Source organism: Oryzias latipes, chromosome 18 (assembly GCF_053564925.1).
Source record: "Oryzias latipes strain Hd-rR chromosome 18, Olatipes_Hd-rR_3.1".
NCBI lineage: Eukaryota > Metazoa > Chordata > Actinopteri > Beloniformes > Adrianichthyidae > Oryzias > Oryzias latipes.
The window spans coordinates 36422375-36443600 of NC_136254.1; the positions used below are offsets into that span (position 1 = coordinate 36422375).

The 21226-nt window shown below is 44.7% G+C and overlaps 1 protein-coding gene and 1 long non-coding RNA gene across 4 annotated transcripts in view; one reads left to right on the plus strand and one right to left on the minus strand.

Annotated features, from left to right (window-relative positions):
- Window positions 1–21226, minus strand: part of LOC144987419 (uncharacterized) — a 409376-nt gene that overhangs the window by 271833 nt on the left and 116317 nt on the right. The window lies entirely within an intron of this gene.
- Window positions 1404–9130, plus strand: LOC144987431 (uncharacterized). 3 transcript variants are annotated; one of them, XR_013651316.1, is made up of 5 exons: window positions 1404–1556; window positions 1975–2382; window positions 2544–2982; window positions 3077–7280; window positions 7853–9130. It is a non-coding gene; the product is annotated as an uncharacterized LOC144987431 (long non-coding RNA). The 3 variants fall into 3 exon arrangements; XR_013651315.1 differs by having other exon boundaries at window positions 3077–9130; XR_013651314.1 differs by lacking the exons at window positions 3077–7280; window positions 7853–9130 and having other exon boundaries at window positions 2544–3058.

Below are 21226 nucleotides of genomic sequence, written 5' to 3' on the forward strand. Positions count from 1 at the left end.
AAAAATGTAACATAAATGTAAACAAATAAGGTGGTATTTTTTTGACTGGTAATTACCACATTTTCTGATTGAATTCTCTTTTTCTCAGAGAGAAAAAGAACCTCAAATAAATGAGATCCAGTCAGAAGTTTCTTCCTCAGCCTTCAGTACAGATGATTCTCTGCTGCCACCTGTTGGCCAGATCAGGCAGTGCAATGTGTGTGAACTCATGGGTCAGATCTGTCTGACAAAGATGGAGGGTTTGTAGATGGATTTACCATCTTCCTCTACTGCCATCCCAAACAAAGAGATCAAATCCATCAACCAAATGGCTTTTAACTTTATTTGGAGAAACAAGCCTCATTAAATGAAAAAGAACTACATGGTCAAAGAATTTTAAGACGCTGGTCTCAAAGTTCTTGATTTTGACTGCAGCCATAACGGAACCCTAAAGATAAACTGGTTCAAATCCTGGATCAAACACAACCATTCCTTCTGTTTTGTGTCCCAAATTCTTTATTTAATACATTAGATGGGTTAAGGTTTGTGCTTGTTAGTGATTTTGATGTAAATAAGCTCCCTACAGCATTATCAGAGTTCCACAAACAAATTCTTCCATACTGGAAAATATTGTGTTATTTGGAACAACAGATACTTCCTTCACAGAAAAGTGTTCTTGTCTTGGGCTGAATGGTTTGGAGAAAAATACTCTAACCGTGTGTTTACCTAATATGGAGGTTTATAAACATGTTACACTCTGACTATAAATGAGGAGGCCAAAATTGGTCTGTAGTGTTAGTATCTGTATTTTTCTCTTCAAACTTGCTGTGATGATCATGAACATCATTAACAACATTAATCCAGTGAAAGTTTTCCGTCACCTTTTGATAAAGTGCCCTTTTGGATGGTTCACATGTTTTACTTTAACTATAAAGGCAGGATGCTTAGGTGTACTATAATGTCAATATCTGTAATATTCTCCATTCAATTTTCATTGAACGTGCTGTGATGATCATGAACATCATTACCAACAATAATCCAGTGAAAGTTTTATATCACCTTCAATGAAGCAACTTTAGGAAGAGTTGACAGCACCAGATCTTCCCTTTTACCTGGGGTTTCTTCATTTCTGATTCCATGTCATCTTCAACAACAGAAAACACTCTTTCAGTGTTAAATCTCACTTTTAGAATCAGTCTGAGTGATTATATTTCAGACACACAGGTTATTTCTGGTTATGGAATGAACAGACATGTAATTCTAAATGAATAAATCTGTACATCAAATAACAATATAGGGCTTGCAGTAACTCTCACTGATTTCAGAGTGCAGTTCATGTTCATTGATGATGGGTAATAGTGACATGATGGGTGATATCAGCGCCTTATACCGTCCATTCAGCTCACTGGGCGTCTGTACCGTAAACTAGGATGTTAACGCGCATGCGCAAAGTCAGTGTCGGCTAGCGAGACCGAACTTCCGCAGATGTCGGCTCACTGGACTGCGGTTAACAATGTGGCTCCTCGGTTCTGTTCTGCTCGTGGTTCTGGTCGGTTCTTCTGGTTCCGGAACATCAGGTGGGATCAGAATAAAACAGAAATGTCTGAAAATAGTTAGAAAGTAGCCGTTAAACAGCAGCGATGACGATGTTTAAGAAACGCGGAAGTGAAACAAAGCTGGCGCATGAAATATAGAAAGATGGACTCATGGAGGAGAACCGAGGAACCATCGGAACCATAAATGTTGCCTTAACGGTCCAGGTTACTGATTACTGTCCTCTGTAACGTCTTTGATCCCCGCGACGCCCATGGTGAAGTGGTAGGGCGGTCGACACATGATCATAAGTTTGCAGGTTCGATTCCCGCCTTGCCCGCCCATGTGTCGGTGCGTCCTTGGGAAAGACACTGAACCCCACCCTGCCTCTGGTGGGAGGTTGGCAGTGGAGCCGCCATCAGTGTGAAACTGTAAAGCACTTTATATTTTCTTCTGATGCAGGTCTGAAGATCACTGCTAGACCTGGAGATGACGTCACTCTGACATGTGGAGACACGAACATCACAGAGAGTTTGGTGTTTGAGTGGAGCAGACCTGACCTGCAGGAGAAATATGTGTTTTTTTACAGGAGTGATGGTGCTGTTCTTTATAACCAGCATGAATCTTTCAGGAACCGAGTGTTTCTGAAGGACAGTCAGATGAAGGATGGAGATCTGTCTGTGGTTCTGAAGAACGTGACCATGAATGACGCTGGAATATATGAGTGTAGAGTTATAAAGAGAAGAACCAAGAGATCTATTTTAAAAACTCCTCCCATCTGTACCATCCATCTGTCCGTGGATCCTCCAGGTGATCCGTCTCCAGGTGACCCGTCTCCAGGTGATCCGTCTCCAGGTGATCCGTCTCCAGGTGAGCAGTGTTTGTGTTCCTGCTTGATGTCAGAGTAAAGGTCTCAGATCAGACGTGTTTTCTGAAGATGTTGTTGATGAGACTCTGCAGGAAGCAGCTGCTCTGATGAGGAAGAGGAGAGGATTCTGTTCTGCACTCATCATCCTCTCTCTGTCCTGCAGGACAACAAGGAGGAAAAGAGGAGGATGGAGGAACGAAGAAAGAAGGACTGAGTCCAGGAGGGATCATTGGGATTGTTCTGTCAGTTCTTGCTGTTGTCGTTCTTGTTGTTCTCTGGATCTACAGGAAGAAAAAAGGTCCAAACCAAAGTTCCAGTGGTTCTAACAACCAGCAGAATCCTGAACAGGATCGTCTAAACTCAGATCCTTGAAGGTCTTTTGTGTTCCTGAAGTGGATCTTCTCTGCAGTTCAGACTCTAGAACCTTTCAGAATAAAAGTCCAAAGAGTCCAAAGGTCAGAAGAAGCAGAAGGTGGATCTCCATGGATGCTTTGTTCTAGCATGAATGCTGCTGCTCACTAGAGAACATCAGAACTTCTGACCCAGAACCTTCTTCCTGCTGGTTCTAGTGGGTTCTGCAGCTGAAGGTGGACTGTTCACAGGTCAATCATTTCATTTAGTTCTGCAGGTTCTCAACCGTCTGTAAAGTGTTTGTCTGAATAAAAGTTGTAAAGAGTTCCTCTGTTCTCCTCTCAGTCGTCACACAAACACTAACAGCAGAACCTCCTGGAGGAGGAGAACCTCAGGAACTCTGTCTGCATTTCTGGGAGGAACTAAAGGTCATATCTGAGGCTCCGCCTCCAGGAGGAGGAGCTTCCTGGAAGAGCAGCTGCTTCAATGAGTTCTATCACTAGAGGAGACATCACGTGGTTCCCCATGGGAGGAGAGCACCGCCATCTTGGTGAGGTCAAGTTACTGCTGCAGTGAATGCATGTGAACACATTTCTTGCATAATGCCAGTTCATTGTGCGGGTTTCAACTGTTAAAATCAGATAAATGAGTCCATGAAGGAGGAAGGTATAACATTTCACAGGTAAGTATTTTAATTTTTTTCTTTTAATGCTGCAGGAGCTTTATTAATAGAACACATGTTGACATGCATGATGCTGCAGGGCTGTTATCAACATGCTGCATGATGGACGGAGAATTTGCTGTCAACATAAATGTACATTTTATTTAGCTAAACCTGTATACAGCATACTAAGCTATTTATACAGATTTATACATTTCTGACTCAGTGACTGAACTTTTCTTGCAGGTTTCCAATGGATTCAGACTTAGGGGAAAAAGTGGGCCTTATCTATCAAAAGAGTTAACCCAGAAGCAGCATAAGCAGTCTCCAGAGTTTTTATTTTATTTCCTAATTCTAATAAATCTGCTTTCTCTTTGCGTTTTTTATGCGTTGAATAAGAGATGATTTTCCCTCTCATGACTGCTTTTGCTGCTTCCCAAAGAATACTTGGTGATTTTTCAGAAGTATCGTTGAATTCTAAGAAGGTTTCCCACTCTTTTTTAAAGAATTCAATAAATTCCTGGTCTTTTAACAGAGACGTATTAAATCTCCAGGTTGAACCTGAGGGTGTGGGTACTTCCCTTGAAATAGTAACAGAAACTGGTGCATGGTCACTGATAATAATTGGATGAATGTTGGAACTTTTAATTTCTTTCAAAAGGGAGTTACTGACTAATAAATAATCTAAACGAGAGTGTGAATAATGAACTGCAGAAAAAAAGGTGAACCCCTTAGTGTTTGGATGACATGAGCGCCACGCGTCGCAGAGACCCAGATCATTCATGTACTGCTTTAGAATACTTGCAGAACAGAAGACAGGTTCTAACGGGTGCAGATCTATGTTCAAGAAAAGTACAGCAAAATCAAAGAATACGAGTAAAATATATTTAACTATGACGTGTTTTACGTAAAGCATTTTAAAAATGATCAAACATGTTCATCCGCTGGCTAGAGGTGCTAGCTGCTACATTTGCTGCTATATGTCTCCCACCTGCTAGCTTCAGGACGACCGTCCAAAGTAAAACTAGCAAATAAATTCACTAACTGAAGTTAAGAAAAGCTAACAGTCTACGTGTCGTAGACATTACAGGTCTGTACCACACGCCTGAGTCTCATCTACGTCCCCCTTACTCACCCTCACGTGTTACATACGTGTTCACATGTCGCCTGCAGCATGAACATAGAAAAAAACAGACATGTTCTCTACGGGTTCAGGAAGCGATCTAAGACTAGATATTCTCTGCAGGTCACCTGTGTGTCCCGCACAGATTGGACCGTTTTACACCCTCAGACGCCGCATCCACCATAAGACAGTTAGGACTTAGACTTACCTTCAAACCGATCCAGAACCTCGTCTCTGGAGCAGACCAAAGGTCAGATTCTCCTGAAGTTGGAGTCTTCCCGTTTGTAGAACCCAACTTTGACAACAACAGAACCACAGAAACATGATCTGATTTGTTTTACCGTAACTATTCTAGCGTTAGCGCGATAATTCCATCAGATTGTGAAGCCGTGTTAACGGTGGAACAGTTACGGTGTGCAGAGTTTGTGTTATTTAACCGTCACCGGTGACATCTCAGGTGTTAAAGGGTTCATTCTACCGTTCCTAGCTTAGCTTGGAGTGACTGTTCTAACTTTCTCTGTTTAGCGTCTTTAGATCCTCAGAATTTCTGCTTCAGAACCAAAACCAACATCAAACATTTGATTGAATGTTATTTTAATCTCAGAAAGTTTTTGCTAAAATCTTAATTATTTTTAATAAAAAGACGATTTATCGTTTCGTTAGATCAACCCACACCTCAGTCTCACAGTGATGACATCATCAGTCTGTGACGGCTCTGACTGGCTTCAAATTTAACCAAAACTGATTTGTTTACAGAATTCAACAAGAAATAAACATAAAAGAATAAACTATGGATATAAATACAGGACTTACCTGTAAAAAGAAGATCAAAGTTCCATGCAGTCGTCCATAAATCTCAGATCTACAGATTAGTCTTTGAAATCGAGGCCTTTCAGGTTCCTCTGCAGGAGCAGCAGAGAACTCCAACAGAGACTTTAGACCTGAAGAACATCAGCATCTGACTCACTGCAGCATCTCTGATGAAAACTAAAGAACCACAAACTTTAAACTCAGACTTCCTACATGCAGGTTCTAGACGCACAGATGTATTACTAGAACCAATAAAGTTCATGATATAACCTTTCAAAATAAAATGCAAAAGTTTCTTTATAATATTCAGATCTGTGGTTCTGACTGCTGAGCAGCAAAAAGACAGAAGGATCTGGTTCCCCTAACGATCACATGGTTCACATGGCAGTGTGCACGTACCCCCACGTGCACACTGCTCCCTGTCTGCTTCATCCCTCCTAACCCACAGTGTCTTGATGGACAGATGTCTTCAGAATTTCATGTTTGATGTAATATTTGTCTTTCTGCAGATCTAGTATAAATGTTTCACAGTTTAAAATAATAACTTATTCAAATGAGCAACTGAGCACTTCCTCACTTTCTCCTTTATTTATTTTCCTTCTACCCCCCCCCCCACACACACATGCTTCCCCCCCTCTCCCTCCCCTTTCATAAAAACAATATGTATTTATACTTAAAACGCAAAATGTGACAAAAAAAATAAAAATTAATAAAATAATAAAAAATGGTTTAAATAAGTCCACACTCTGATTATCTGAAGTTCCATGTCCTCTTTCTGTGATAGTTAAACTTTTCCAACAATAGTCCTTCAGCTCTGATCTGTTTGCTCAGCTGTTGGACAGAACAAGTTAAAATAAAGTCTAAAGTTTGTAAATTTACCGTCTTTCCTGACTGTTTTTTTTAGTAGAAACAGAGTCTGAAGGTGAATGAAGAAGAGGAACACTGACCGTCTCTGCAGCTCTTCATCTCTAATCGTCTCCATGGAGATCTTCATCACAGCTAAAACTCACCACTATATCAGGAAACATTTAAGCTCCGCCCACAACAGCCAGATAAACCTGTTGGTTGTTTTTACTGACAGTCAGCTGACCTTCAGATATTTCCATGAATGAAGCATCAGAGTGAATCATTCCACAGAAATGTGACAGAAATGATTGATTGACAGGCTGACCAAAGAGAAGGACTGAATGATTTATGAAAGAACATGAAGAGGAACCCACCGTCTGTTCCTGTGATGGACGTAGAACCGTGATTGTAGAATGGAAATGTTCTTTCTCTTCTAGAATCTGTTCATTCCAGGTTCTGATGACCCGGACTTTAGTCTCTCTGATTCCTGAAGCGTCACAAACGTCCTCATTTAGAGAATATGACTGACCAGCTGACGTATAATCAGAGTAAAAGCAGAAAGCAGAGACTGACAGCTGTCACTCAGGTTTCTACCAGGAAGTTCTTCTTCAAACTTTCAGTTTTAGTCTAAATCTTTTGTCTTAAATGAAAGGAACTGATTTCAAATCAAACTTCTGACCCTTCGTCTCCTGAAATGACCAGTTTTTCTGAATGAATCACAATAAATCTTCTAGAAACAGAGCAGAGGGTCATTACCTGCAGTTGAGAGCAGCCAGATGAAGTGAATGTCTAGTTGAAGCTCCGCCCTCTTTTCTGGTCACCTTTCCTCATTCTTTAGCTGCAGTCTTGTGGTAACTTCCACGTCTCAGAGTCTCCGTGCTGATGAAGATGAGGATGTGAAAGCAGCTCTGGTCTGTTCATGCAGACACAGCAGCAGGTCTGGATGGAAGCGCTCTTATTGTGAAGGTCTTTCCTGTCCTGAAGAACCGCCCTTATTCTGGTGATGACTGACAGCAGGAGGCATGCGGTTCTGCTGGTTCATCTGGTTCCTGTAAAGAGTTCCTGTTCCGACCAAAGCTCAGAATGTGGTTCCTCTACGTTCTAACAGGGTGAGCCTGAAGAATCACAGACTTCTGCTCGCTTCCATCATGAACTGTTTCTCAGACTCTCTGGATTCCAGACTTTTCTCCAAACATCCTCGTCTTTCTGCAGATTTACATGATTAGATTTGGTTTGTAAATCAGCTCCATGAAAGTCCAGCTTTGTTCTCAAAGACCTGCTTCCTCTGGAACAGGAAGTGATGTCAGAGCGGACTCTGGGCGTGTGCTGCAGACGGGCTGAGCTCCTTGAAGAGCTCCTTGGTCCACCCTGACTACCTGAATCTCTGGATGCTGTGGGCGTGTCTTGACTGACACGTCTCTGTAGCTCCACATGGCAGTCAGGGACTGTACCACTGGACTGGCAGATGGGGGGGGGTCCCCTACTTAAGGAGGGGGACCAGAGGGTGTGTTCCAACTACAGAGGAATCACAATCCTCAGCCTACATTGGAAAGACTATGCTAGAGTTCTGGAGAGGAGGATGGATGGATGGATGATGGATGGATGATGGATGAGTGCAAAGTTGGACAGAAAGCTGAGTTTCTGCATTTCCAACCTTTTTGTCCTGTTTCTGTGTTTCCAGCAGCAGGAAGTGAAGCTAATCTGTCTCTGAACTTCCTGAACAATCAAGAACCACAACTTGGTTATTGGTTCCTGTTAGTGTGTTGAATCCATCAGGAAGTTCAGCAGCAACACAACTGCAGACCAGAGACAGCAACAACACCTATTTACTCTTGCCCCCCCCCCCCCCCCATGCCATTGGATTAACAACTTCCTCACAAACCGATCACACACTGTGAGACTTGGCCCCCACCTCTCCTCCACCCGCACACTGAACATTGGGGGGCTGTGTGTTCAGCCCCCTGCTGTACTGCCTCTACACTTACGACTGCAGTCCGGCCCACAACAACAACTGCATCCTCAAGTTTGCCGACGACACCACGGTGGTCTGACTCATTCCCAAGGGGGAGGAGTCTGCCTACAGAGAGGAGGTCCTAAAGTTGACAACCTGGTCCTCAGAGAACAACCCCACCCTGAACACCAGCAAAACCAGGGAGATCACAGTCGACTTCAGGAAACATGGCGCGGACCCAGCCCCCCTCCTTATCAATGGGGAGCACGTGGAGAGGGTCCACACCTTCAGGTTCCTCAGCATCACCATCTCTGCAGACCTCTCCTGGACAGCCAACACCACCGCCATCATCAAGAAGGCTCAGCAGCGTCTGCACTTCCTCAGGAAGAACAACATCAGCACCAACCTGCTGCTGACCTTCTACCATCATCCATCCAGAGCCTGCTCACAGACTGCATAACTGTCTGGTTCAGCAGCTGCACGGATAAGAAGAGACGGCAGAGAGTCATAGAGACAGCTCAGAAAATCATTGGGGGCCCTCTCCCCACCCTGACGGACATCTACTCCACCCTGCATCACTAGGGCTCACAACAGTAGGACAGTTCACACCCGGGCTCAGACCTGTTCCACCTGCTGCCCTCTGGGAGGCGCTACAGAGGCATCAGAAGCAAAACCAACAGACTCAACAACAGCTTCTTTCCAAAGGCAATCACCATCCTCAATTCCCAAATGGGTGGATAGATAAAATCCACACTTCTGTCCACAGTGTCAACTCTCTACCTCATTACCACCTCTTGTACTTCTGACATGTTCACACACGGTTCTAGTGTGCAATTTTGCACAATTATCTCTGCACTCTTCATTACAGTTTATATTTGCACAGTTGTACATACTGTTTGTTTGTGTGATATTGTACTACGATGTTCCTTCTTTGCTGTTCTTGCTCTGATGGTGATGCTTCAATCTCATCGTACAACGGACAATGACAATAAAGCAAATCTAATCTAATCTATTCATTTAGAAGGAGGTTGTTGGTTTGAAAACCAGACGACAAACAGAAAGTCTTTTACCTCTGGAGTTGCAGCAACAGAAAATCCTGAAGACATAATCAGACAGAAAAAACAGACTAGTCAACTTCCTCCAGACCAGGGGGAGGAGCCATGAACATCAATCAATGGACTGAACCAAAAAGCAGTGACTGATGACAGAAGATCCAACTTCTCTCTGAACCACAACCTGAAGGTGGACGACTGATGGTTAAGGCAAAGCTGTTCTGAGCTTTTGCCCCTGCTGGGGGCTCCCATGACAGACAGAGAGTGGATCAGAACCCAGAACCACGGTCCAGTTCTTCCACCCAGGCTGATTCATTCTGGAGTGTGGCTCCTCCCACCGGCCCTGATGGGCTCCAGCCCCCCTCCTTCCTCTGTTGTGGGCCCACCTCCTGCAGCTACACTCAGAGGGGGCTGCTGCTATATGGACTGGGGGGCAGTGGAATGTGGGGGCCTTAGCGGCCCAAACCAACTCCTGGAATCTGGTTTTTGGGGTTCAGGACGTCCCTCTGGGAGACGTACAGCAGGCTGGGGGGTACCGGCTCACCTCCCCTGATGGACCTGGACTCTGAGACTCAGTCCCTCCAGAGGGGCTGGACTCTACCATTCTGGAGAGGGTGGGCTTACTCATGACCCCCCAGGAGAGGGTCCTTCACCTGCAGGTGGGGGACAAGTCTGTGACTGCGGTTCCAGTCTACAGGCTGAATTCCCGGCCTTCTTGTCTCTCCCTCTCATATAACCGATCTCTCCATAAAATAGACTACAGTCTGTTTAGTTTAATTATGGCCAGGCGAATGGAGGACTTTTTACCGAGTCTGACATGTAACGACCAGAATGGATTCATAAGAAACCGGCAGACACAAGATAAAATATGCAGAAGTCTGCATATAATAGAGCAGATACAAACATCTAAAAATGAAGCTATGCTCATGAGTGTAGATGTGGAAAGAGCATTCGACTCAGTAAATTGGGATTTTCTGTATAAAGTATTGACTAAATTCAGGTTGCATAACACAGTTATCGACATAGTGAAGGCTCTGTGTGCCAATCCCACGGCAAGAGTTAAAGTTAATGGTTACCTCTCAAACAGCTTTACAATCCAGAGAGGAAACAAGCAAGGTTGTGCCTGGTCTCCACTTCTATTCGCCTTATATTTAGAGCTGCTGGCACAATCAATTAGGAAAAAAAAGACATTAAAAGAATAAATATTCAAGGAAAGGAACACAAACTTGCGTGTTACGCAGATGATATCTTAATATATTTAGAACAACCCACAAAATCTCTACCTGAACTGATGAATCTGTGCAAAAATTTGGAAACCAATCTGGGTATAAAATGAATATGGACAAAACTCAAATACTTGCTTACAACTACAGCCCACCAGCAGGTTTGGCGACGCAATACCCAATGAGATGGCAGACAAAATCAATACAATATTTAGGTGTAAACATACCTAAAAACCTGAATAAATTATATGAGGAAATTACATCCCACTACATAAGAAGATAGTGGAGGATGTAAAACGTTGGAACTTGATCCCCTTCTTCACTTTATACTCAGATATTTAATCCATCCAAATGAATATCCTACTGAGACTACTTTATCTTTTCCAGACGCTACCTATAAATATCCTTCAAAACCAATTTCATGAATGGAACAAAATTATATCACGATTCATATGGGGAACTAGAAGACCCAGAGTTCACCTTAAAACGCTACAAATACTTTAAAATAAAGGAGGGTGGGGCCTGCCTTCTCTAAAGGATTATTTTCTGGTAGCTCAATATAACAATATTACAATATTGGATTACAATATTTGTAATCATGGGTTAAGTGTACACTCTCTATATGGAAAAACATAGTTAAAGAATTAAAACTAGGAAAAGACCTGTCAATATTCAAATGGTTTGCCTACAATTCTTATTTTTCTCCAAATCATTTGGATTCTCATTTTAAATATTGGTCTGCCAAAGGGTTACCAATAATTGGACGTTTGTTTAAGGATGGCAAGGTTAGTAGTTTTGAAATTTTGAAAGAAAAATACAGTTTTGAAAATCAGGAGATCAGAAATCAACTATTCAAAGCTATTCTGGGATGTAGCACCTTATGCCCCCCATGAAACAGGGCCTTATAACTTTATTCCTAAACAAAGAAGGATCAAAGACTTTTGGATCATTTGCGGCAGATCTCACTCCTTAACACAGATTACTAAATACTTTCTGGATGCATTGCAACTAGATTGAAAAAGGCTCTGTCAAAAATTATTGATGAAACTCAATCAGGTGTTTTAGGAGGTGGATCTATTTACAATAACATCAGGTTAGTTCTGGATTTAGGTGAGTACAGTCAGGAATTATTGATTAGTGGATTTATCCTTTTTTAGATTGTTTTAAGGCATTTGATTCAGTTGAGCACCCATTCATTCTAAATACTTTAAAACTCTTTGGATTTGGCCCCAAACTGATGAACTTGATAAATATATTGTATAAAGACATTAATAGTAGTTTTGGAACATGGTTAATGATTGATAATGAACATTGATAATGAACATTGATGATGAACATGATTAATTGATAAAAATCTGGACTTTCTGATTAATGTAGTGATTGTAATTTCAAAGCATTTTCTTCATACTTGTAAACTAATGAAGGTGAAACCTCACATTAATGGATTACTCAACCGTCTCAATCTATTCTCTAAATCTTTACATTACATGAATCATAGGAATGTCCAGACATTATCATGTATTTGATCTATTTAAACTTTTGTAATATCCCTTATTTTTATTTAGTTATATATTTTAAGTTATATTTGTTTTCATGTTTGTTTTTGTCTACCTTTGTCTCATCATTGATATTGATGTCATTGACCTTATTGACCCTAACTCTAAATGAACACTTGCAAATGGGAATTTGTGGTTTTATCTGTTAAAACATATCTGCATATTTGTAGAAACTGTTTGATTTTATTCCTTATTTCTTTACAGCAGAAGATTTTTACACACAGATGCAGATTTTTGGTGCTCAAGTTCTCACATCAAATCTACAAACTCGTCCATTTTGGAACATTAATACCTTCATAGTCTATTTCTCATGAAGCCAGACTGAGCCTCATCTATGATATGATCCATAACCTTTTTCATTCTTATGTGGAGTAAATCCTTTCTAGCTTTGGGTATGAATGTTATAAAGTCCTGGGTTACAGTAGGAGGAATGAAATTATCTAAGCTTTCTAGGAAAGGAGCCAGAATCTTTGATAGAATTCAGAGGTTAATCCGTCTTTACCTGGAGATTTATTTAGGTTGAGGTGTTCAATGGCTGATAGAACTTCATGTATCAATAATTATCACAGAATTCCTTCAATCAGCATCAATGACTTTCATTTCTGTGAGGGATTCTAAAATGAGATTGTTAGTTTCTTCACATATTTAGATTCCTAGAGTTTAGTGTAGAAGTCAGAGCAGTAACTGTTATTTTCTTAGGATTATCTGTAACATTCCCATCAATATTTCATTTTTGTATTGAATTATTCTGAGCATTAAATCTTTCTAGAAGAAAGTATTCTGCAGTGTTCCTCTCTCCTTCCTCCATCCATCTCCTCCTGCTTCTTCTCCAAGCTCCCTCAGCTTTTTTCTCTTCATCTCATCAGTTTATTCTGCAGATTGATGGATGTTTTGGTTCATTAAACCAGCAGCAGATTTTTGAGTTAAAGATGTTTTTCTGACATTAAACTTTCAGATCTTTTAGCAAATGAGCTTCCATTTGTTCTCAGATATTTAGACCATTCCCAGTTTTTCTACAGAGGCTTTTTGTCAGAAGCTTTTCATGAACAGCAGACGGTTTTATCATCAGATAGTTATTTAAATCCAGTATGAACGTCTGTGGCAGGGGTTTGGATTTACAGAGATCTGGATTGAGATAGCTGTGTGGTTTGTTAAAGGAGGGGAGAGAATATTGATATTTGTATGATTTTCATCAGAGCAGCTTGAAACCAACCAAAGTCTAGAGGAGAATCATAGAATCATCACAGAATCATTGGCCGACAGCTCTACTGCCAGAGCCACTGCCGCCTCCTTTTTGTGTTTGTTTTGGTCAAAATGTCCCAGAGTTCAGCTCAAATGATGAAGCCACTGAGTGGAAAAACATGGACTCAGAAGAGTTCCAGTCCAGTTTCAAATAAAACAACTGGATGATGATTTTAAAGATAAATCATTTCTACTGTAGAGACTGTTTGACAAGTGGTGGGAAGAAATAAAACAAAGGTTACATAGAGAGAAGTCCAGCTCTGCTGAGAGTGAAAGTGTAACTTCATGTTAGATTCTGTTGAAGTTTCTCTGGATGTAAATCAGCAGAACGTACCTTCAGGAGATCCACAGACGAGAAGTAGAACCACAGAGAACCATGGAGACAGAACAGCAGACATTCTTCTGATCATGCTGCTTCTGCTATGTAGAACCTCAACTATAGCAGCATTTCCACTGCAGGTCTTGATGTTCATATCCGATTTTCTGACTATATCCAATTTTTCTGACGACCCGCTTACATCATCTTTTAAAAGTGACCCGTATCTGATTTTTGCATTTAAACTATCCAATGCTGAAACTATCAAACGCAGACGTGTTTTTTGTGTGACTGCGGAAGGAGGCGTTCCCTCGGGCGCTCCAGGATGAGGCAGGAGAGGAAAAAGGGGGGCTGCTCGGTCGGCTTATGGTCTCTCTCTGAGTTCTGAATGAGAAAGTGTTTGCAGACGTGCTGGACTAACAGTTTGATCCAAGCAAAGAAATAAACGGCTTCTAGCCTGTTCCAGAGCAATGGTGTCCCACTTGATTAGTTACCATTTACCGACCGAGACCAAACTGGAAATAACAGCAGTTTCCGACTCCGGTCTGAAGCCTGAGGCTGAAAGGTAACAGCTGATGGGGCTCCAGCTGTCCTCCAACAGCAAATCAGCAGAAAAGCAACTTAATAAGTCATGTGATCTCAGTTGGTGTCCTGAATTGACGTCACTGACGTACGACTCTCATTTACTGGGGAATATCTGATTTGTCTGCTTACATGGCACACGCTAATGCACGTATCCGATTCCTATCCGATTTATTTCCACATATGAGAGAGGCCTGTATCCGATCTGAGAAAATCAGAATCCATGTGCTTTTGTCCTGCTTACATGTTCACCGATCATATCTGATCTGTGCCACAAGAGAGAAAAAAATGGGAATTGGATCACTTGAACCATGCAGTGGAAAGGCGGCCTATGTCTCTATACAGGGTCCTAGAACTCCAGCCCATCCATCCATCCATCTTCCTCCGCTTATCCGGGACCGGGTCGCGGGGGCAGCAGACTGAGCAGAGATGCCCAGACTTCCCTCACCCCAGCCACTTCCTCCAGCTCCTCTGGGGGGACCCCGAGACGTTCCCAGGCCAGCCGAGAGACGTAGTCTCTCCAGCGTGTCCTGGGTCTTCCCCGGGGCCTCCGCCCAGTGGGACATGCCCGGAACACCTCTCCAGGGAGGCGTACAGGAGGCATCCGAACTAGATGCCCGAGCCATCTCAGCTGGCTCCTTTCGATGTGGAGGAGAAGCGGTTCTACTCCGAGCTCTCCGCGGGTGACTGAGCTTCTCACCCTATCTCTAAGGGAGCGCCCAGCCACCCTACGGAGGAAGATCATTTCAGCCGCTTGTATTCGGGACCTCGTTCTTTCGGTCATGACCCAGAGCTCATGACCATAGGTGAGTATTGGAACGTAGATCGACCGGTAAATTGAGAGCTTTGCTTTTCGGCTCAGCTCTCTTTTCACCATGACGGACCGATAGAGCGACCGCATAACTACGGACGCTGCTCCGATCCGCCTGCCAATCTCACGCTCCGATCTTCCCTCACTCGTGACCAAGATCCCAAGGTATTTAAACTCCTCCACCTGGGGCAAGGACACTCCACCGACCGAGAGATGGCAAACTACCTTTCTCCGGTCAAGGACCATGGCCTCAGATTTAGCGGTGCTGACCCTCATCCCAGCCGCTTCACACTCGGCCGCAAACCGCCCCAATGCACGCTGGAGGTCCCGGTTCGATGAAGCCAACAGGACAACATCATCTGCAAAAAGCAGAGAGGAAATCCTGTGGTCCCCAAACCAGATCCCTTCCGGCCCCTGGCTGTGCCTAGAAATTCTGTCCATAAAAACTATGAACAGAACCGGTGATAGAGGGCAGCCCTGCCGGAGTCCAACGTGGACCGGGAACAGGTCTGACTTACTGCCGGCTATGCGGACCAAGCTCCTACTCCGGTCATACAGAGACCGGACAGCCCTCAGTAAGGCTCCCCGGACCCCATACTCCCAGAGCACCCCCCACAGGATGCCACGGGGGATGCGGTCGAACGCCTTCTCCAAATCCACAAAACACATATGGACTGGATGAGCGAACTCCCACAAACCCTCCAGCACCCTAGATAGGGTGTAGAGCTGGTCCACTGTTCCACGACCAGGACGGAAACCGCACTGTTGTTCCTGAATCCGAGGTTCGACTATCGGACGGACTCTCCTCTCCAGTACCCTGGCATAGACTTTCCCAGGGAGGCTGAGGAGTGTAATTCCCCTATGGTTGGAACACACCCTCCGGTCCCCCTTCTTAAAGAGGGGAACCACCACCCCTGTCTGCCAGTCCAGTGGTACGGTTCCCGACTGCCACGCGATGCTGCAGAGACGTGTCAGCCAAGACACTCCCACAGCATCCAGAGACTTGAGGTGCTCAGGGCGGACTTCATCCACCCCCGGGGCCTTGCCACCGAGGAGCTCGTTGACTACCTCAGTGACTTCAGCCCGGGTAATGGACAGCCCCACCCCAAAATCCTCACTCTCCACTTCTTCAAAAGAAGGCGTGTCAGTGGGATTGAGGAGATCCTCGAAGTACTCCTTCCACCGCCCGACAATGTCCCCAGTCGAAGTCAACAGCTCCCCACCTGCGCTGAAAACGGTGCCTGTGGAGAACTGCTTTCCCCTCCTGAGTCGTCGGATGGTTTGCCAGAATTTCTTCGAGGCCAACCGATAGTCCTTCTCCATGGCCTCACCGAACTCCTCCCAGGACCGAGTTTTCGCCTCCGCAACAGTCCGGGCCGCAGCTCGCTTAGACTGCCGGTACCTGTCAGCTGCCTCTGGAGTCCCGCAGGCCAGCCAGGCCTGGTAGGACTCCTTCTTCAGCTTGACGGCATCCCTTACTTCCGGTGTCCACCACCGGGTTCTGGGGTTACCGCCGCGACAGGCACCAGAGACCTTGCGACCACAACTCCGAGCAGCAACAGAGACAATGGAGGTGGAAAACATGGTCCACTCGGACTCAATGTCCCCAACCTCCCCCGGTACCTGTTTGAAGTTCTCCCGGATGTGGGAGTTAAAGACTTCCCTGACGGAGGGCTCAGCCAGACGTTCCCAGCAGACCCTCACAGTACGTTTGGGTCTTCCAAGTCTTTCCGGCCTCTTTCCCCGCCAGCGAATCCAACTCACCACCAGGTAGTGATCGGTGGACAGCTCCGCCCCTCTCTTCACCCGAGTGTCCAAGACACAGGGCCGAAGGTCACCTGAAACAACTACAAAGTCGATCATCGACCTCCTGCCTAGGGCGTCCTGATGCCAGGTGTACTGATGGACACCCTTGTGCTCGAACATGGTGTTCGTTATGGACAAACTATGACGAGCACAGAAGTCCAATAACAAAACACCACTCGGGTTCAGATCAGGGGGGGCGTTCCTACCAATCACACCCCTCCAGGTGCCACTGTCATTGCCCACGTGGGCATTGAAGTCCCCCAGGAAGACAATGGAGTCCCCCGTTGGGGCACTTTCCAGTACCCCTTCGAGAGACACCAAGAAGGCCTGGTACTCCGAACTGCTGTTCGGCCCTTAAGCCGAAACCACAGTTAGAGACCTGTCCCCCACCCGGAGGCGGAGGGACATGACCCTCTCGTCCACCGGGGTGAACTCCAACACTTGGCGGCTGAGCTGGGGGCTCACGAGTAAGCCTACGCCAGCCCGCCGCCTCTCACCTTGGGCAACTCCAGAGTGGTAGAGAGTCCAACCCCTCTCTAAGGACTGAGTTTCAGAGCCCAGGCTATGTGTGGAGGTGAGCCCGACTATATCTAGACGGTATCTCTCAACCTCTCGCACCAGCTCAGGCTCCTTCCCTCCCAGAGAGGTGACATTCCATGTCCCAAAAGCCAGGTTCCATGATCGGGGTTTGGGCCGCCGAGGCACCCGCCCTCGACTGCCACCCAAACCACATTGCACCGGCCCCTTTTGAGGTCTCCTACGGGTGGTGGGCCCATGGGAGAGTGGTCCCACGTCGCTCCTTCGGGCTGTGCCCGACCGGGGCCCGTGGGAAGAGCCCCGGCCACCAGGCGCTCGCCTGCGAGCCCCGACCCGATCGGGTCCTCGTTGTTTCTTTTCATCAGGGGTTTCTGAACCGCTCTATGTCTGGCTCGTCACCCAGGACCTGTCTGCCATGGGAGACCCTACCAGGGGCTTAAGCCCCAGACAGCTTAGCTCCCTATGTTCCCTGGACTCTGTGAATTCTTTTAAAAGTCAACTAAAAACTTTTTATTTTTGCAAAGCATTTTAACTGAAACTACTTTTATTGGGCTTGAGATGATTGTTTTACATGGTTTATGCTTTTTTATATTTTATGTTTTTATGTTTTTATATGTGTATGTATACATATTTTAACCTGTGAAGCACCTTGTGACTTTTGTCTGCGAAAGGTGCTATACAAATAAAATGTACTTACTTACTTACAGCAGTCCTGCAGCGCCCCCATGTGTCAGCTTCCTGTAAAACATGGTTGTTGTTTTCTGTTAGCTTCATGTGATCAGAGTGTTTCTGCAGGAATGAAGTCAATCCAGAAATCTAGCAGAACATTCTAGACCAGAGAACCTGCAGCTCTCTGTGGTTTGGAAGAGAACTATCATGATCAGAGATGGATGATGTCTTTAACACTGTTGGAGGGGGCGTGTCTGCAGCCGTCAACATGGACCAGAGTCTGTGATTGGATGGAAAGTCCCTGAATCTAACTCCTCATTGGTTCTTCCTCCTGTCAGTCTGCAGAACCAGAGAATCATTTCCTGAAAACCTTGATTCTTTAGTTCCAGAGTATTTCAAAGGAATCTGAATGATCATTTTAAAGAATGAATGGTTTAATGATTCTAATCATGTTCATAACTTCATGATTTTCTGTTTTTACTGTTTTCTTCTGCTTCTTTCTGTGTTTCCTGTTCCTCCTTTTATTTCTCTAAAGATCTTCAATTTTACCAGAACACAAATGAAAAAAGGATTTTCTCCTCATTCTGTCTCTCCTGGATGAATGAAGGTTAAAGAAATAAAATGAACCTTTGAGGAACTGAAATGAATCACTGAGGAATTATTTATGCTGAACACCAGTAGATCCAGGTCTGAGTCCTGATCAGGTCTGAACCTGCAGCTGCTGAACTCAGAACCAGTTTGGCTGGTTGGATGTGGGGATTTCCATCAGTCACATCAAAACCTTCCATCTACAAAACACAAACACTCCTTCAGTAAAGACATAAAGGACACAGATACGTATCAAAATCCTTCTAGTACTGAGAGGAACCAAAGTATCTTACTAGCTGCTAACAGTGCTACCCAGAAGCCCCAGAGCAGAGTTAGCATTAGCATCAGGTGGAATGTACACCACTGTTACCATGACAACACAAACGGGTTTTTTACTTTGTTGATGGACGTATAATCTTCATAGCCGTCATTTAAATCTCAGACTCCGTCTCACTGAAGTATAGCGCTCTCTTTTGTTCTCCATGCGTTTCCATGGTGACTCTGGATATCGGCGATCCATTGAGAATGTCTTTATATACTGACGTGCACGTGCGTTAACCATGTCAGTCAGTTCTGCTGTGGGTGAAAGTTATAGTGTTTTATGAATATGTTTCTAATCTTCTGTTAATGGGCTGATTATTTTGAACGCGTTTTTGGAGACCTCTAGCGGTCGCGCCAGGTACTGTTGTTCAATACATTTATTTGAATAATCTTTATTGAAAAGTGCACATTTGATGTGATTTGATTTATTGATTTATTTCAAGCATTGTAGTCAAAGCAATAAAAAAAATTACATGTACAAACAGAAAGGATTCGCTAGCATGCATGCGCTTCGTTTGTCGGTGGAAAGAATTTGCTCCATACGTCTCAGTTCAGAGTTTGCCAAAAACTAACCCTGAAAAATATTGGGGAAAACCAAAATGCTGAATAAAAGACCAGGTTGTCACACAGACAACCATCAGGTTCATTTTGGTTGTCCTCCGTGGAATCTGGTTGTCTCGGATAACCGCTTATTTGGAACGCTGCTGTAATTTCCCCACCGTGAAGTGCAGAAGATGTGGGAAAACAAACCATACAGAGAATGGCTGTTCTTGATGGGATCAATGGTCACATTAGAATCCAACCGCGCACATGGGATCAAAAAACCTTTTTCCGATTAGAACAAACGTTCACATGGTCACACCTTCAGTCAGAATAAATCATCTCATCATGGCAGTAGTGTTAAAAATACCGGAAGAGGAAACGAGTCCCGATGTAAACAAACAGCTGTCATATACATTTATGCAGCAGCTCTGTAATATACGAGACGATCTTCCAAACGTGCTTTTATTAATGTTATGAATATTATGAAGCGCCTGTTCGCTCATCATTGTATTTTTAATCTGTGTGGTCAGTGCTTTTCTGTGGAAGAATGGAGCTCCCAGAAGAAGCTAACACACGCTAACAGCATTAGCCTGGATGAACATGAATCCATGCAGGAAACAACATCAGCCTTTATTTAGTCAGCACACGACTGGAAACACATCCATGTGATTGTTTGAACGGTTTCTCAGCACTAAGAGGCATTTCTGCTCTTAACTCACACACCGCCCCAAAGTCAATGTGTGAGCTGGAAGTCTGAGCTCTGCTCGGACACACGGTTCTCCTGAGTCCAGCAGACGCTAACCCAGAGCGGATGACGGATCGCAGTCCAAGTCTCCCAAACATAACACAACAACAAAACCCACACATAACAAAGCAACCCCCCCCTCCCTCCCCTCAAACACAAAGTTATTAATCCAGTTGCTCTGCTCAGAGACACAGTTCTCCTGATTTACCATCACTTGAGTCCGGACCCCGCTGGGTCCAGACGTCACGGGGCACCAAGCGCTCCTCCCCCGCACCCCCTCATGAGGGGTGTAAGAGAGGGGAGAGGCGGAGAGCCAGAGGGGCGAGAGCGGAGCGGCGCTTAGCACCGGCGTCCGCAGAGCAGCTGGTCGGTCCTGTTTGAGCTCCAAAGCTTCTCTGGAGAAACACCGTCCATGCGTGACGTCAACCAGAGCAGCAGTGACACACGATCAGAATGAACCGTTTACATGAACAACGACCGGATCAACAATCGGTATAGCACACCTACCTCCATCGGAAAGACATTTTGATCCAAACGAGTCTGATCAGGGCAGAGTATTCTGAACGGCGTGTTTACGTGACGCATTGTTCTACCGATCAGGCGTTGGATGCAGTGTTGAGAAGGTTAGGAGAGTATGTTAGCATGTTAAGCAGGACAGGTGTTTGTTTTTCCAGGACTCATGGAGTACCTGGACCACATTATTGATGCTGCAGGGCTTCACAGATCACCTGAGAAAGTGCGTGCTATTGTGGAGGCGCCACCACCCAGCAGTCTGGGGCAGCTTCATTCTTTCTTGGGAATGATAAATTATTATGGACGTTTCATTCCTGACCTCGCCACAGTCCTAAAAGCTTTGAATGCTTTGCTGCAGAAGGGTCATAAAGGGACTTGGTCTAAAGCGTGTGAGTCAGTATTTGGTAAAGTGAAGGCATTGCTGGTGTCACAGGATGTGTTGACACACTATGATGCTGATCTGCCGCTTCGTTTAGCTTGAGATGCTTCCCCTCACTCTGCTTACAGACCACCGGCCTCTGACGTCTATTCTGAGCCCTCTGAAAAGTATTCCATCAATGGCTGCTGCTAGAATGCAACGGTGGGCTTTGTTGTTGTCGG